The 18795-nt window shown below is 33.9% G+C and overlaps 1 long non-coding RNA gene across 1 annotated transcript; it reads right to left on the minus strand.

The window, feature by feature from the left end:
- Window positions 1-4265: 4265 nt before the first annotated feature.
- LOC116662118 lies at window positions 4266-13148 on the minus strand. The gene is made up of 3 exons (XR_004318101.1): window positions 13065-13148; window positions 8168-8173; window positions 4266-4275 (listed from the first exon to the last, which is right to left on the minus strand). It is a non-coding gene; the product is annotated as an uncharacterized LOC116662118 (long non-coding RNA).
- Window positions 13149-18795: the final 5647 nt, after the last annotated feature.

Here is an 18795-nt window from a genome sequence, read left to right on the forward strand (position 1 = left end):
AAACGACAACCTATGAAATGGGAGAAAATTTTTGCAAAAGAAACCGACAAAGGCTTGATCTCCAGAATATATAAGCAGCTCATATGACTTAATAAGAAACAACCAAACAACCCCATCCAAAAATGGGCAAAAGACCTAAACAAGCAATTCTCCAAGGAAGAAATACAAATGATCAATAGGTACATAAAAACATGCTCAATATCACTAATTATCAGAGAAGTGCAAATCAAAACTACGAGGTATCACCTCACACCAGTCAGAATGGCCATCATTCAAAAAACCACAAATGACAAATGCTGGAGAGGCTGTAGAGAAAAGGGAACCCTCCTACACTGCTGGTGGGAATGCAGTTTGGTGCAGCCACTATGCAAAACATTATGGAGATTCCTCAAAAGACTAGGGATAGACTTACCGTATGACCCAGGAATCCCACTCCTGGGCATATAACCAGAAGGAACCCTACTTCAGGATGACACCTGCACCCCAATATTCATAGCAGCACTACTTACAATAGCCAAGACATGGAAACAGCTTAAATGTTCATCAACGGATGACTGGATAAAGAAGAAGTGGTCTATTTATACAATGGAATACTACACAGCCATAAAAACCGACAACATAATGCCATTTGCAGCAACATGGATGCTCCTAGAGAATGTCATTTTAAGTGAAGTAAGCCAGAAAGAGAAAGAAAAATACCATGTGAGATTGCTCATATGTGGAATCTAAAAAAAAAAAAAAAAAAAAAAAAAAACCAAAAACAAAAAAACAAAGCATAAATACAAAATAGAAACAGACTCATAGACATAGAATACAAACTTGTGGTTGCCAAGGGGGTGGAGGGTGGGAAGGGATAGACGGGATTTCAAAATTGTAGAATAGATAAACAAGATTGTACTGCATAGCACAGGGAAATATACACAAGATCTTATGGTAACTCACAGAGAAAAAATTGTGACAATGAATGTTCATGTATAACTGAAAAACTGTGCTCTACACTGGAATTTGACACAACATTGTAAAATGATTATAAATCAATAAAAAAATGTTAAAAAAAGAGAAAATTCAAACTTGTTATTAACATTCACTTCTCAATAAGCATTTGTGCTTCCATAAAAGGAATTCAAGCTCATCTTGATGACCCTTTTTCCAATAATCTGTTTCTTTATCTATTTGCTTGTCCCCATGTTCTCCCAGCTTCACTAGGCATCCAAGTTACAGAGTGAAAATCTTAACTCTTGCTGTTGGCAGCTTATATTTCCTATAGGCTTAGCTTCCTTCTAGTAGCAACACTGATCCTCCAGATGGTTGAACCATATCATCAGGCAAAACTAAAATTGCCCTAGAATCATATTTGGATGATTTTGACATCATTATGACATGTGAAGATGTCTCTAAGTAAACAAAGTCAACAAGAAGTAGGTTAGGCAACAATTCCAATCTCTCTCCTTCTTGAAATGATCATTGCTCAGTCTCTGACTTCATATGTAGATTAAAAAGGAAATTTATGTGGACTCAGTTTTCTCTCCTGAAACCAGTGTGCCTACATTCTTTGTCTTCCTGAGACTTGCCAAGATAACCTTAATTTCTACATTACTGAGTTCTCTTTCCTGCTTCACTGAGGCAGCTAGTCTCTTCCCCAAAATTGATTCTGTCTAGATTTGTCCCACTCCATTACACATAGTTCCTGAGTTACTACTCCTAGAACCAGATTCTCTTCTCTGAAAAATTCCATGTCCAGGCAATTAGACCTGGTAGGTGAATTTCATGCTCTTCAATTTTCTTATGTTGATTATAATAAATCAATCTCTGCAAAAATTTATCTTGTAAGTTCTGGCTTCAAGGTGACCTTGCTCTCTAGTTTAAGGTATATAACCAGTCTGCCACAAGGTTGTACTTTGCAAATGCATTCTTCAGAATACTGGACAAGCACTTAAGTTTTATGCAGTTAAAAATTTGCATTCACACACATACATAAGCTACTCTGATATACAAAGAAAATATGACTTTATTAGTTCCTCATGAATCTAGTCTAGTCTTTGTCATGAATTTCATCTATTAGGTTGTAGTGAAGTGCTTGGGAGGGCATTTACCAAATCAAAGCATCTCAGTGTGATCCTGTATAAACATTTTTTGTATGTTAAACATTTTATTCATTCACTAATTACATAAATATTTATTGAGAATTTATTATATGACAGGCACTAGTCTGAATAACAGACACTATTCATACATTAATAAATAAAACGGGCAAAAACACCAAGCTTGTGAAGCTTATATTCTTGTAGGCATAGGAATCAATTAATTTTATATATATATATATATATATATATATATATATATATATATATATATATTATGTATATAAAACAATTATATGATATGTTAAAACACGGTGAGTACTATGAGAAAAACCCAAGAGGTAAAGGAGAGCAGGAGTATATTTTAAATGGAGAGATTAGAGTAGGTTTTATCCACAAGATTAAATTTGAGTAAAATTTTAAAGTAAAAAATGAGTAGTGAGCAATGCAGGTATTTGGGGAAGAGTATTGCAAGGGGGTAAAAACAGGGCACAGTCTTGAGAAGGGAACATATATAGCAGGTGCTAGGAACACATAGGAAGCCAGTGTGAGGAGAGAGGAGAAAGTAAATGGCAAAGTAATAGAAGCTGAGGTCGGAGAGGTAAGGGAGAAGCGGGCAGAAGTAATGACATGATATGAGTTTGGTTTTTTTTAAAGGTCTGCTCTGACTCATGAAGCAAAATTAGGTGAAAGGGAACCAGGTAGAAATAGGAAAACCTCACAGGAGACTACTGTAATAATTCAAGAGAGACGTTGTGGCATCTAGACTTGGTAGAGACAGTGGAGACGGTGAGAAACAGTTATATTCTGGATATAGTTTGAAAGGAAAGTTAATAGGATGTCCTGCTGATTATGAGTTATGAAAGAAAGAGAGGAGTCAAGAACTACTCCAAGTTTTTTGACCTGATAACCTGGAATGATTAAATGAGATAATAAAACAATATGTTTCCATACGTTTGGATCAGGTAAACGTCATGGGTTCAGATTAAGATATGTTGAGTTTAAGATGTCTTTTTATATCCAAAGAGAGATGTTGAGGAGGCAATTAAATATTCAAGTCTGAACTTTAGGGGAAAGATCTGGGTCAGATATATAAATGTGGGGGTTATTAACATATGAATACTTTCGGAAGCCAGGAGACTATATGAAATCACTATGGAAATAAGAATGGCTAGAGAATAGAAGAGGTAAAATAACTGAGTCTACTAGAAAATGAACATGAAAGGAAGAGAGTCCACAGCTACTTAAGTAGCAAGAATATCATGAGCACATAATGTCATGGAAGCCAAGTGAAAGTATTTCAAGATTTCCGTTAAGTCTAGTAAGTTAGGGACTAAGAATTCAATATGGCCTTTAGCAATGTAGAGACCACAGGTGATACTGTCAAGAGCTGTTTGGGTGGATTGGTAGAAGCAAAAACTGATTAGATTGGTTATATGAGAGAATAGAAGGAGGAAAAAAGAACAAAGGATAGTCAACTCTTCAGAGGTGTTTTACTAAAATGAAAAATAGAGAAATAGGTAGCTGTAGGTGAGAAACTGGGGTCTAGAGACACTTAATTGGTTTGTTTTTGTTCTAAGATGGGAAGCATATCTGTATTGGTAGAAATCATCCAAAGAGAAAGAAAATTTTATTTTGAAGAAAAGAGATAAGAGATTTTGTGGACTGTTGTTCTTAGCAGGTGAATAGAGATGAGATCTAGTGCACAAGCAGAGGGGTTGACTTTAAGCAAGAGCACAGAAAGTTTTTTTCTAGAAATGAGATGGAAGGAAAGTATGAGTGAAAATTTAGGTGTATGGACATTTGTGGATATTTTCTTCTGATTGTTTTAATTTTCTTAGTCTGAGAATGAAGAGGGGTGGAAAATGTCTGAGATTGCTGATGAGAAGAAAAGACAAAGCTGTCAACAGAGAGAGTAGGAGGTTGAATGCATCTGGGAAATATATTTGGTTAACAGGTAGCATTAAGGTCTCAGTTGAGGCATTTGTTCATGAATGTAAAATGCAAATAATCAGCATGTTTTTTTTTTTTAATTTTCAGCTATGTTCACCTGCACAATGTCATCATGAAATAAGCACTGAATTTGATTTAACTATAGTTCTTGCCCAGCGAGTATGACAGAAAGTGAAAAGGATGAAATAGAGTTGATCTGTCTAAAAAGTGGTAAGGACTGTGACTAACCATATAATTTAACCTGATTAAGAAAAGAAGAGAGAATATCAAAGGGAGTTAAATAAAGATGGAAAAGCACCAGCTTTGATAGATTATTGGCTCTGATATGGTTAAAATAATCTTGCAATCAGTACTAGTTCAGGTGAGAGGGTAAAATAGGATGTTGTAGCCAGAAAAGGGGATGTGACCAAGTGAGATTACTAGTAATGATAAATTCTAGGTTACAATCATGAATGTAGGAGCTGAGGTAAATGGTGGAAAAGGTTTTTGGAAGGGAAAAAAATCAAAGAATTGCTACGCCAGGGTGTTGGAAGGATTATCAAAGCAAATATTAAAATCACAAAGAATTAAGACATGAGTCATCACAGAGAGTGACATACATTAGGAGAAAAAATGTGAAAAATGAGAGGACATGAAATAGGGGCGGTAGGAGGCTCAAAAAAAAAAAAAAGACAAATATTTAATGTGTCCAGATAACATAAGATTCAAAGCCAGAAGATCTAGAGAGGAGACAAGGAGAAAAGTTTGGAAGCAGCAATGAAAAACAAGGTTGACTCCTACTTCAACTCTTGTTCCAGTGTATGAGGGCTAAGGAGACAAACAACCACTATTTTAAAGGGCTGCAAGGGAAACCATTTGAATATACTGTCCTAATGCCTTCTGGTTTCCATTATTTCTGATATGGTCAGCTTTTAATTTTATTTACTTTCTCCTACCTGAGTAATTTTCTCTTGCTACTTTCAGAATGGTCTCTGTGTCTTTGGCTTTCAGTCTTTTCACTCTGCTATGTCTGGATGTAGATTTCTTTGCTTTTCTCACTTTGACTTCATTGAACTTCTTGGATATGTAGATTAGTATTTTTAATTAAATTTGAGACTTTTTAGCTATATCAATTTAAATATTTTTCTGCTCCTTTCTCTCTCTCCTCTCCTCCTGATACTCTACATTTATATCAGTGTTCTTTCTTTTTACTGAAGTATAGGCAATTTACAATGCTGTGTTAATTTCTGGTGTACAGCACAGTGATTCTGTTACATATATTCATTTTCATATTATTTTTCATTATAGGTTACTACAAGATATTGAATTTAGTTGCTTGTGCTATACAGAGGACCTTGTTACTTATCTATTTTATATATAGTAGTCACTATCTACAAATCCTGAACTCCCAATTTATCCCTCCCTTTCCCCCTTTTCCCCCCGGTAACCATAAGTTTGTTTTCTGTGAGTTTGTCTCTGGTAAATAAGTTCGTGTCCTTTTTTTTTTTTTTTTTTGATTTCACATATGAGTGATATCATATGATATTTTTCTTTCTCTTCCTGGTCTACTTCACTTAGAACAAATATCTCCAGATCCATCCATATTGCTGCAAATGGCATTATTTTATTCTTTTTACTGGCTGAGTAGTATTTTATATACATATATATATACACACACATATATATATTCTATATATATATATATATATATATATACACACACACACACACACACACCACATCTTCTTTACCCAGTCATCTGTTGATGGACACTTAGGTTGCTTCCATGCCTTGGCTATTGTAAATAGTTCCACTATGAACATTAGGGTGCATGTATCTTTTCAGATTAGAATTTCCTCTGAAAACTTGCCCAGGAGTGGGATTGCTGGATTATATTGGTGCTGTTAATGTTCTCCCACATTTCTCAGAGGCTGTCTTATTTTTTTTTTCAATTCTTGGAATTACATAATCTCTACCAATATGTCTTCAAGTTTACTAATTCTCTCTTGCCAGTTCAAATCTATTGATAAGGCTGTCTATAAATTTTTCATTTCACTTAAGTTACTTTTCAACTCCAGAATTTCCATTTTTAAATCATTTCTATCTGTTTGTATTATTTATTTGATGACACATCATATGTTTCTTTCCTTCTTTAATATTGATTTTATGAAATTTTTGAACATATTTATAATGGTTGCTTTGAAGTCTCTGTTAGGTAACTTTGAAATATGGGCCCTCCCTCTCACAGGCAGTTTCTATTGCCTATTGTTATTTTCCCCCATGTATGTGTCACACTTTCTTATTTCTTTGCACATCTCATAATGTTCTATTTTAAAAATGATATATATTTTGTACCAACTTTAGATTCTGGTCCCCACACCTCCAAGCTCGTTTTTGTTTGATTTTTTTAAGTTAGTTTAATGATTTGGTTGGAGTATTTTAGAGAATTCTATTTTACCTTGATGGTAAAGGTTCTAATGTTACTCCTCAGAGGGTTGAGCCTTGGGTGTACACACGGTCATAATGGGATAATACTGGCTTTAGCAGGACTTTGTTGTCTGATCTCTCTTGAGTTTTTGACACTGCTCTTATCACACCCAGCTTTACAGTTCTATCTATTAAATACCAGCTGATTGCTTCACTGATCCTAGAAATTTACTGGGATACAGATTGGTCCAAAATATGATACAAATAAATTTTTACTTCTTTTTAGAGTAGTTTTGAAGCAAGTCTTTAAGATTTTTTTTCTAACCCCAAGAGGACTTTTTTTTAGCTGTTTAATTTCCTCATTTTCTCTTTCTGGTAAACTGGTTAGCCAATAATTTATCTTGTTGCTCTAATGTAGCTGTCAGCCTTCTCTTAGTTGCTTACTACCAAAATCTTTATTATTTTTGAGAGCACCTTTTATCTTGAATTTTCCCACACTTGTTTCAAATAAAGTCAATTTATGTGGGGAGAAATTTCAGGGTTTTGTGTTCTTATGTCTGTGTCTCTCCTTGCAAACATCTCTGTACCACTGGTTCAGAGCTGGGCTGGAGACAGTGGGCCAGTTAACTCAAATTGACCGCTTTCCACTGCTCTTTGAGCAGGTCAATTAGCTGAAACAGTCATCACTTTTCTTCTCAGCTGCCTTTTCCATTGTTGAACTTGTTCTCTATGAATGAACTGGAGCAAGAACATTCAAGACCCCAGTATTTTCAGCCTTTTGCATCTGTGTGGTGGCTGAATAGAGCAAAGGAGCCCCGGCTTGTAGGTCAAACTTACCTGGAATCTAGCAACTGCAAATGGAGGCTGGAGAGGATGAGAAATGCTGATAGCCTACCTTTCCCAGTGAGGTACAGCATCCCGTGACTGAAGAATTCACCCCGACCCATTCTAGGGAGTACTGAAACTTTCTTCAAGCATGCAGAACTCTCTCATGACTTCTGTTGATGAAAGGAAGAAAGTTATAGGAGATCAGACCTTTGTTCAAGTAAGAACCATTTCCTCTTCACCCCTGTTGATAGAGCAGATTGAGGAAACCCGCATCTTATTTATAACAGGAAGCTCCATTTCAGCCTCATTCTTGGAGAGTAGGAGCCCTGGAAGCTGTATTCTTTTTTATTGAAGTCTAATTGACATACAACACATATTAGTTCCAGGTGTACAACACAGTGATTTGACATTTATATACATTACAAATTGATCACCACAAGAAGTCTAGTAACCATCTGTCACCATACAAAGTTACTATGATATTATTGACTGTATTTCCTGTGCTGAACATTACATCCCTGTGGCTTATTTCTTTTATAACTGGAAGTTTGTACCTTTTAATCCCCTTCGAATATTTTATTAACCCCCTACTACCCTCCCCTTTAGTGACCACCATTTTTACCTCTGTATCTATGAGTCTGATTCTGTTTTGTTTTGATGTTTAGATTTCACATCCAAGTGAAATCATATGGTATTTGGCTTTCTCTGTCTTACTTCACTTAACCTAATACCCTCTAGGTCCATCTATGTTGTTGCAAATGGAAAGATTTCATTTTTTATGAGTGAATAACACACACACACAAACACACACATATCATATTATCTTCATCATTTATTCATTGATGGACACTTAAGTTGCTTGGCTATTGTAAACAATGCTTCAATGAACAGAGGGGTACATACATCTTTCCAAATTAGTGTTCTCATTTTCTTCAAATTAATACCCAGAAGTGGAATTTCTGAATTGTATGGTAGTTCTATTTTTAAATTTTTGATGAAACTTCATACTCTTTTTCATAATGGCTGCATAATTTACATACCCATCTATAGTGCACGGGGGTTTTCTTTTCTCCACATTCTTGTTGATACTTGCTATTTGTTGTCTTTTTGGAAAGAGTCATTCTGACAGGCATGACATGGTATCCCACTGTGGTTTTGATTTGCATTTCCTTAGTGATTAATGATGCTGAGTATCATTTCATGTCTGTTGGCATCCGTATGTCTTCCTTGGAAAAATGTCTGTTCAGGTGCTCTGATTATTTTTTGGATATTGTTTGCTTTGTTGATCCTGGGTTATGTGAGTTCTTTCTATGTTTTGGATATTAACCCCTTATTGGATATATAATTTGCATATATCTTCTCCCATTCAGTAGGTTGCATTTTTGTTTTGTTGGTGGTTTCCTTTGCTGTCCGAAACTTTTTAGTTGGATGTAATCCCATTTGTTTATTTTTGCTTTTGCTGCCCTTGCTTGAGGTGGCAGGTCCAAAAAAATTTGCTAAGACCAAAGAGTGTACTGCCTATATTTTTTTCAAGGAGTTTTATGGTTTCAGGACTTACGTTTAAGTCTTTAATCCATTTTGAGTTTATTTTTTCATATGGCGTAAGAAAGTGGTCCAGTTTCATTCTTTTGCATGTAGGTGTCTGGTTTTCCCAACACTATTTATTGAAGAGACTGTCTTTTCTCCATTTTATTTTCTTGCCTCTTTTGTCATAGATTAATTTGCCATATAAGTGTGGGTTTATTTCTGGGCTCTCTATTAAGTTCTATTGATTGATGTGTCTGTTTTTGTGCCATTTATAAAATTACTATAGCTTTGTAGCATATTTTGAAATCATGGAGTCTGATACCTCCAGCTTTGTTCTCTGGAAGATATATTCTTTTATGTTTCACTTTGAATTTATTTATTTTTAAAATATAGTTTATTTACAATGCTATGTTAGTTTCAGGGGTACAGCAGAGTGATTCAGTTATATATACACATACATGTGTATGTATATATATATTGTTCAGATTCTTTTTCACTATAGGTTATTAAAATATATTGAATATAGTTCCCTGTGCTATACAGTAGGTCCTTGTTGCTTATCTATTTTATATAAGTAGTGTGCATATGTTAATCTCAAACTCCTAATTTATCCTTCCACCCCACTCTTTCCCCTTTGGTAACCGTAAGTTTGTTTTCTATGTCTGTGGAAGATATATTCTTAATCTCACTTCCTAGGCTTCCCTCTTGAGTAGGTTTTGTGTGGTCGAAAATTTATGCAATTTGGGGACCCTCTTTTTAAGAAAAATAAAACATAATTTAGATTATTATTTATTCATTTATTCATTTATTATCACTATTCTGAATATTAACATGAGGTTTCTGGTGGAATATGATGAGTGGGAGGAGAGACAGCTGCTCTCCACTCCCTTCTGATAGAATCTCTTTAGTATTGTAGTGGGAAAGATTCTGAATTTTTACCATTTGGAATATAAATAAATCTCTTTAGGGAAAATATAACACTGGTGTCTTCAGCTTTACACCCTAGGGATAACTCCAGGTCTCACTTCCACTTGAAATATAAACACTCACATTCAGAGAAATAACTCTAGAATCTTCACTTTATATTCAGTCATAAATTAACCTTGTCTTTTATCCCAGGTTCCAAGTTTCACTGAAATTTGCTGAAAAAAGTCATAATTATGCAAAACATACAAATATTTTCTCTACAGTGCCATGTGTATACAAGAATAAAACTGGTTCCATGCAAGTGAAGGACTCAAGAGTTTAAGCTTTATTATCATCACTATAAATCTGACTCTAGTCTTAATCCCTGTTGAAAGAATTGGGCAGTCTTGAGAAGCTGGATTTTCAGGCTGAGCAAGTGAGCTTCCTCTCCACTTTATTTGTAGAATTTACTATTTGGTAACCAATTCAGTGAATTAATATTCCAATGTCCTATCATGATGCTTTTTCTCTCCCCCTTTGCTCTTCTCACATGTGTGCCTAGGTGAATATAAATGCTTAACAAATACCCATATCACTATAGATGAGGGTATCCACGTTCTTGTGCTGATTCAGAGTAGCTGGTCTGATTCATGGTGTGAATGAGGTCTTGTTGATCTAGATTCATCCCTGGGTACCTAGCTGCTACTGCTGCTTTTTCAACTTGTGGTCTGTTCTCTTGACATGGTCAGGGCTCCCTGGGAGCTCAAGCAACTCCATTTTCTCTTTGTGATTCAGGTCCATCTTCACAACCTTTAAAATATGGCTTGTATCCCATTCAGTCTTTGACCCAGATATTTGTACTGCACCAACTTTTCTGGAAAGCTATCTATTTAGTCTCACAAGTACTGTACATATTCTTTTGAGTTTAAATTTAAAAAAAATACCGAAGTGTCCTTTAATTTTGTCTTTCTATTCAACCTATCTAGCTCATTCTTCCTTTCTGGTCCAGAGAAGGGAAGCCTAAATACGCACAAATAATTAACTAGCTACCTCCCATTTCACTGTCTCCCTTCTCCACTCCAAAATCCACTGGGAGCAGAAGACAGACATTTTCCACTTTCTCTATCTTTCACCTAAATCTTATTTTCTTTTTACCAGAAAATTCAATTAACCTGCCCCTTCTCTGCCACTGTGTGTCAAGAGATAAATAAGCTCACTGTTAGGAGAAGATCAAAACCATTTTTTTTTATTATTTCAAATCAATTTTAGGGCTTTCTAAGAGATTTTAGAACTGTAGTATTGGTAAATACTATTAAAGAGTTTGAAAAATTTCAGATAATTTTATCCCACGCATATAATTATGTCCTGCCCCTTTGTTTAACCTATCTTGTGGGATTATTTGTGATCACTCATATGTTGCAATCTAGACAAACTGAGGGCACAGGTTTAAAACAAGCTTATACTATAGCCACAATACATTATAATAGTCATCAATGCCTTTTTTAAAATTATATATGCTTTTGAATGGAGGCAATATTTTAACCAGAACATACTTCTAAGTTTGAGCTATGAACATTTTGAATACGTGTATTGGACAGTCTTCTTTCTCTCTTCTCCAAATTTTAAGAGTCCTCAAAGTACTTCTATTTAAAAAGCTAATAATAAATACTATCTGATTGCCAAACCTGCTGTCCAACCTTTCTGGGCATAGGGGCTACATATTCTTCAGAAGGAAAATTTTAAACCCTCAGGTGAGGAGGGCCTAATTTAGAAACAGGATTGACAGTTTTCTAGCCAGGTTTTCCCATCTTCAGCAGTGATGTAATCTTAAAGCAACATCCCAAATAATAGCACAAAGTAGGGGAAAATTAAGAAAGTGGGAAGGAAAAAAACCTGACTTTGTTTTTAAAGCACTGCTTGCTTTTATTAGGTGACAATGACAAAGAATCCAGCTAACACTGTGGCTCTGTGGCACTGTGGCTCATTGTCAAATAATTTGTAAATTGACACCTAGAATTAAGGTGACTATTATTATAGCTTTATATCCTATTCATATAAACTAGAGACTGCACCATTTCAGTATAATTTTGTTTTGAATTGAAATCTTAGGCGTTCTGCTATTTCTTAGCAATTTCCCCATCAATAAAGTCGATGGGAAAAAAAATATATCAAAAGACTAAAATGGATAGCTCTATTGAAAATAAAATACTAAGCCAAACCAGATTATATATGGACTATTTTATATCTCTTCTATGTCTCTTATTATTTGTCACAGACAGTGTGTGTGTGTGTGTGTCTGTGTGTGTGTGTGTACTTGTGTATCTCCCTTGGTTTACTATGCTATAAAATCTTTATTGACAGTCACCCATTAAAAAAGGTAATTTTGATGTTTTTATGTTAAGTTTATTCCTCATCTTAAAGAGAAAATATATTTACATTAAAACAGAGACTAGGTCTATACTCAGGAACACATTATATGTTGTTTCAATATTACATTTTTTTTTGCACTGAATACTCTATATTAAACTCAAATATAATCATTTAATTTATGGAAAAAGATAAAACAAGTTGTTATAAATTATTATGACAGTGAAGCTAGACTATATTTGCTATTTTTAAATTTGGTGTCATAACATAAATACAACTAGGTAGAAGCATGAACCCATAAAATTACAGCATTTAATGATAAAGTTTTATGATGTTTTGATGCATATAGCCTGATACACGATTTGTCAATTTATTTTGACTTATAGTGAAGTTTATCAAGATTAAATACTTTGTATTCTTGAATAACTTTCTGATTCCATTTCTCATTTTTGCCGGAATTAATAGTATTAATTAAAACAATAACATCAGAAATCAGAGATAGAAAAAATTTGTGTGTGTGGATGGGAGGGGAGGAAGAAATTATAATTTATAAATACCAGTGATCTATATATTTAATATACTTTGGTTTACAAATAATGATGTGCATTTTGAAATACCTCTAATGATATCTCTTAATGATAACTATGCAGAATACTCAAGTTTTACCGTCTAAAATAATCCAATAAAATTTAATTTATAAAATATTTTGATAGACTGTGTGTTAAAACAGAGATGCACTATAATTTGAACAATAGAATTATAAATTCTAAAACACAAAAATCAGTAATGTCAGAAAAAATATTCAAGAATACTTTGTCAGAAAGAAAACTACACATTCTATATTTATCATTTTTTCAATGGATATGTATTTTAGGTAACAACAATATTGGCCTGGTCCAATTTATAAAAAATACAGAATTAAGTACTTAAGTGAGTTTCAAAGATTTTAATATGCATTGATGTACCTTTTTCTTTAACGCGATGACAGAATCCCACTCATAATAAAATGTTCTCAGGTAGTTCTATTTCTCTTCTGTTGAGTTATGAGAATTATTTATATGTTCAGTCTTAATATCATAGCTTCATTGCCTAATAGGAAAAAACCACAAGATATGAATCATTCTGAGAAAGAATTAAAAATCTTTTCTTCTGTTTTAAACACAAAAAGATGAAAAGATCTCTAATAACATAAAATCCACATTGCTTCGGGCTCAGCTTGCAAATCACAGCTATTTCTGCATAACTCAAAGTTACTGGTTAATACTTTTATTTTCCTTGCCTGTAGAGCTATTAACTCCAATGCTGCAATGATTCCTTAATGAAATAGATGAGTGATAATGAGGTCATAATAAATGTAAGTTAAAGTATTAATTTAAAAAGGTAAAGAAAAAGGAATAAAAGTTGCAAGGGCTATACCCCATATTTTAAAAGCTATCTGAAAGATATAAACCCAGAAGCAGTTTAGCACCTAGACTTTAGCCTCCAGTCATGTGGTAATAAAACTCTTGACATTACAAATACATTTATTTGACAGTTGTTCTCACTCATAAAATAATGGGCCCTTCAAAAAGCTCATTACAAATTGCAAATAAGCTTTAAAACCCATAAAAAATTTCTTCTGACATTTATTACCAAGAAGTAGCTTGAGGATATTGATACATATTGATAGTCTTCTTGGTGACATTTGGAAATTGTATTCATAATTTATTCACAGAATATAAAAATTTATAGAGAAAGATTTAGTTAGAATACACTTGTGGGCAGGCAGGCAAAGATCCAGTAGCCTGTGGGCTGACTGGAAAACCTTGAAATTTATTTTGTGGGAACATGAGAGGAAGAAAGTAGTATCTCATTCCTGAAAATTTTCTATTGGATATCACCTTTTGAATCCATTCAAGTTCTTTTTAACATGACTCAATTCTGTATAAAGGTAATTTTATTACATTTAAAAAATATAATTAATTCAATATTATTACTATTATCTTTTTGCATTATATATTTTTAAAATGCTTGTTCATGCTACTTAATTGTCCATTATATTGTTGGAATAATAGAAATGAGTTTTTATTATAGTTGGTTAAATCTCAGTACTATTTTAAAATTATTGTATTGCTAGATGATACTAGTCCAGACTGGTATAGCACTTTCTGATTAGATTTTATTTCTAATCTTTCTTTATGAGAGTTCATTACTTATAGATGTAAAAAGTTAATAAACAAAAACTTCAATTAAATAGAGTTGTGAAACCAGAGAGGGGAGCTCTCATTTCCTGCAAAAAAAGCAGAGTCCAACAGGAAGAAGAAAGACTCCTCTTCTTCCCTGACAATGACTCAGCCAATGAAAAGCCATGGACTCTTTGCTTACTAAAGCCTTCCCAAATTTCTTTTTACTCTCTGATGAAATAAAATTATTTTTAATGCAGGACAAGAAAAACTTTAAACATTAAATTTTCTCTCTGCCCATTTGCGCCACTACCCCCTTGTCTTTAGTATGCATTGTACATCTCTGTTATACATTAGCTAGATCCCCTTAGAAGACACAGGACAGAAGACACTCACAAAAATAAAAAGAAGCAATCTTCTCTTGGTGCCGGCAAGGTAATTCCTTAGGAGATAACATTTCGTTCTCAATCCTATAAGGGGTCACAATAACCCACTACTTGCCTTGATGGACTATGTAGACTGTCAATATGTTATTTTGGTATATAACCCTTTGTCTTAAAAAACTTATATAGAACTGTGCCTTGACCTCTAACAGGCAGAAGAGTCCTCAGAACTTTCTGAAAAATTGTGTCCAGGTTTTAATTCTTAGGTTGTTTCGAATAAATTTTTTTCATTTCTTTCTTAGAATGATTATTGATTATTTTTTGTTGTTGTTGACACTCTCTGTAAAAGTGTTCTCCTTCTCTTGCCATGTGGGGACTTGCATGTGGCTCACCATGGTCACAGACCCCAAATTGCAATTCTCTGCTTATCTTGAATAAACCCATCTTTGCTGGAGAAATATTGAGTAGTCTATTTACTTTAGGTCATCACACAATAGGATACTGACAAATAATTTGCAGATCAGCTCTTTGAGCTAAGTATAAACAATATGTTCTTCCTTGAACTCCAAAGCTAAAAAGACACACTCTACACACCCACTCACAAAGAAAGAGATATAGAGAGTTATAAGTAATTCTCCATAATAATAAATAGCATTCTGGTTAATAAAACACTTAAGAAATGCCCAGAATCTCAAGAGGTGGACACTGTTGTTTCCAAAATGAGTACTATCCACATCATTAGACTAAAAAAGCAAAATCATATGATCATATCAATAGATACTGGAAAATCATTTGACAAAATCCAACACCAATTTATGATAAAAACTCAACAAACTAGGAATAGAAGAGAGCTTTCTCAACTTGATGAAGACTACCTACAAAAAACACAGTTACCATCAAATTTAATGGTGCGAAGTTTGAAGCTTTCCCACTAAGATGAGGTACAAGACAAGGATGTCCCTGCTCACCACTCTTTTTCAATCTGGTACTAGAACTGCTTCCTTGTGCAATAAGGCAGGGAATAAAATATACACAGATTAGAGAGAAAGACATAAAATGGTCTTTGTTTGCAGAAGACATGAATATCTTTGTGGAAAATTTTAAAGAGTTGACAAAAGAACTCCTGGAGGATACAAAGTTAATATACAAAAGTCAACTTCTCTCCTATATACCAACAATGAACATAGTGGAATTTGAAATTAAAAACACAATTCTGTTTATATTTGCACCCCTCAAATGAAATAGGTATAAATCTAACAAAAATTATACAAGAGCTATATGAGAAAAACTACAGAACTCTAATGAATGAAACCAAAGAACTAAATAAATGGAGATATTCCATGCTCATGGATAGAAAGACTGAATATTGTTAAGATGTGACTTATTCCCATCCTGATCTGTAGATTCAATGCAACCCCAATCAAAATCCCGACAGATTATTTCATGGATATCAACAAACTTATTCTAAAGTTTATGTGGAAAGGAAAAAAATACCAGAATAGCTAACACAATATCAAAGGGGAAAAACTAAGATGGAGGGATGACAATACTCAACTTCAAGACTTACTATAAAACAATAATAATATTCCATAATGATAAAAGACAAGTTGATCAATGAAACAGAATCGAGAGCCCAGAAACAGATCCCCAGAAATGTAGCCTATATACTTCTGACAAAAGAGCAAAGGCAATACAATGGAGCAAAGATAGTCTCTTCAACAAATGGTGCTGGAACAATTGCATATTCACATACAGAAATATGAATCTAGACAAAGACCTTATACCCTTTAGAAAAATTAACTCAAAATGAATCAGAGGCCTAAATGTGAACTAAAAGTGATAAAACCCCTAGAAGATAACAGGAGAATCCCTACATTATGCTGGGTAAGGTGATGCCTTTTTAGATACAACATCAAAGGCACCATCCTTTAAAAAAAATAATTTATAACCTGGATTTCATTAAAATTAAAACCTTCTGTTCATTAAAATTAAAACCAAAAGATAATGTCAAGAGAATTAGAAGACAAATCACATACTTGTCTTGGGAAAAATATTTGCAAAAAACAACCTGACTTAAAATGGGCCAAAGATCTGAACAGACACCTCACTAATGGCATATACCATTGGCAAATAAGCATATGAAAAGGTGCTCCATATTATATGTCATTAAGAAGATGTAAATTAAAATAATAATGAGATATCACTACACACCTATTAGAACAGCCAAAATACAGAACACCGACAATACTAAATGCTGACAAGGATGTGGAGCAAAAGAAACTGTTGTACACTGCTGATGGGAATGCAAAAGGGTACTGCCATTTTGGGAGACACTGTCACAGTTTCTTACAAGACTAAACATACTCTTATCATATAATCCGGCAATTGTGCTCCTTGGTATTTACCAAAATTTGTTGAAAACTTACGTCTAGACAAAAACCTGCACACAGATGTGTATAGCAGCTTTATTCATAATTGCCAAAACTTGGAAGCAATCAAGATGTCCTTCAGTAGGTAAATGAATAAATAAAATGTGGTACATCCAAACAACAGGATATTATCCAGTGCTAAAAATAAATGAGCTATCAAGCCATGAAAAGACATAGAGAAACTTTCAATGTATATTATTAAGTGAAAGACGCCAATCTGAAAAGGCTATATAATGTATGATTTCATCTGTATTCATTCTCAAAAAGGCAAAACTATGGAAACAATAAAAAGATCATAGTTTTACAGGGGTGGGATGGGGAAGATGGAGGAATAGGCAGAGCACAGAGCATTTTTAGGGCAGTGAAAACGCTCTGTATTATATTATAATGATTGATATATGTCATTATACATTTGTCTAAATTAATAGACTATACAATACCAGGAGTAAACCCTAAGGTAAACTATGGACTTTGGATTACTATGATGTGACTGTCGTTTCATCCTTGGTAACAAATGGACTATTCTGCTTAGTGATGTTGATCATGGGGAAAAGCATGCATGGATGGGGGCAGGTGACATATAGGAAATCTATATAGGTTCCTCTCAATTTTGTCATGAACTAAAACTGCTCTAAAACATAGTCATTGAATAAAGTAAGTGCTATAACCCAAGATGAGATTTCTGAGTATAAGCTATCCTTTCACTGGTCCTTCAGAAATAGTTAAGCTTGCAAAATTCCTTCTGATAGAAGTAATTGATAAATTTTGTTTCTTTATCATTCTGTGGTATTTCCAAACTACATGACTTCTATCCTCTTTAAAATATGCCTTTTAGGAACTTGAGGCAAATTAACCAGATTTGTTACCATCTCTATATCTATCAGAGATACCCATCTCTGTATATAATCTATTTTCATTCATATTGGTGGTGTGACTGTTATGTGTTTCAATACTTTTCACTAGATAGTACCATGGTGGATGCTCCAAATAACCTGTTAATATAAGTTTTGTGGGTGTAGAAATTGAAGCCAGAGAAACTAAGAAACTTACATCAAATTGCTTAATCTTTGATTATCCTAGATGAGTAACTAAGTGTGAGTTTGACACTTTCTTTGAAATCTGCATTCAGTATTTCAAGATACCATGAAGGTATCATGGTGTACTAAAATTACTGGAGCTTTTGAAAAGGCCAAATCGAATTTGCCACTTCTTAGTTTTGTGACAATGGGAATTTAATTAATTAATTAGTTAGTTAAATGAATGAATTTATGAGCCTCAGTTTTTTACCTGAAAAACGAAGATAATCATAATCATCTTGCAATTTTATTGTAGTGATTCAAGTTAATGTATGTAAATGTTCTAGCATAGTTCATTGGACATTGGAGATGCTTAATACTGGCAGATATTATTTTACTATCATATGATATTATCAAAATGAATAAAGGTTCTTAACTGCATAAAAACCCTCTTTAACTAGTTAAGCATCAAAAGAATATACTTAGAAACATTAAATAGCTCACTGAGTCTGTGAGAGGACTGAAAAAGAAGCGTTGGAAGTTGAATGGTTAGGGCAAACTCAATTTATTTTACAGGACTGCTCCTTTGGAGACCTGTAATGTTGTCACTTCTGAGTCAGACACTACAGCTTGTTCTGCTGGTGATGGGCACTAGAACCTTGTCACTTACTTCTCTGAAAACTGAATACCTCTGCTACCACCTTTGCTAGAATGAATGCCTGCTTCTTTGTGTCACT

Source organism: Camelus ferus, chromosome X (assembly GCF_009834535.1).
Source record: "Camelus ferus isolate YT-003-E chromosome X, BCGSAC_Cfer_1.0, whole genome shotgun sequence".
Lineage (NCBI taxonomy): Eukaryota > Metazoa > Chordata > Mammalia > Artiodactyla > Camelidae > Camelus > Camelus ferus.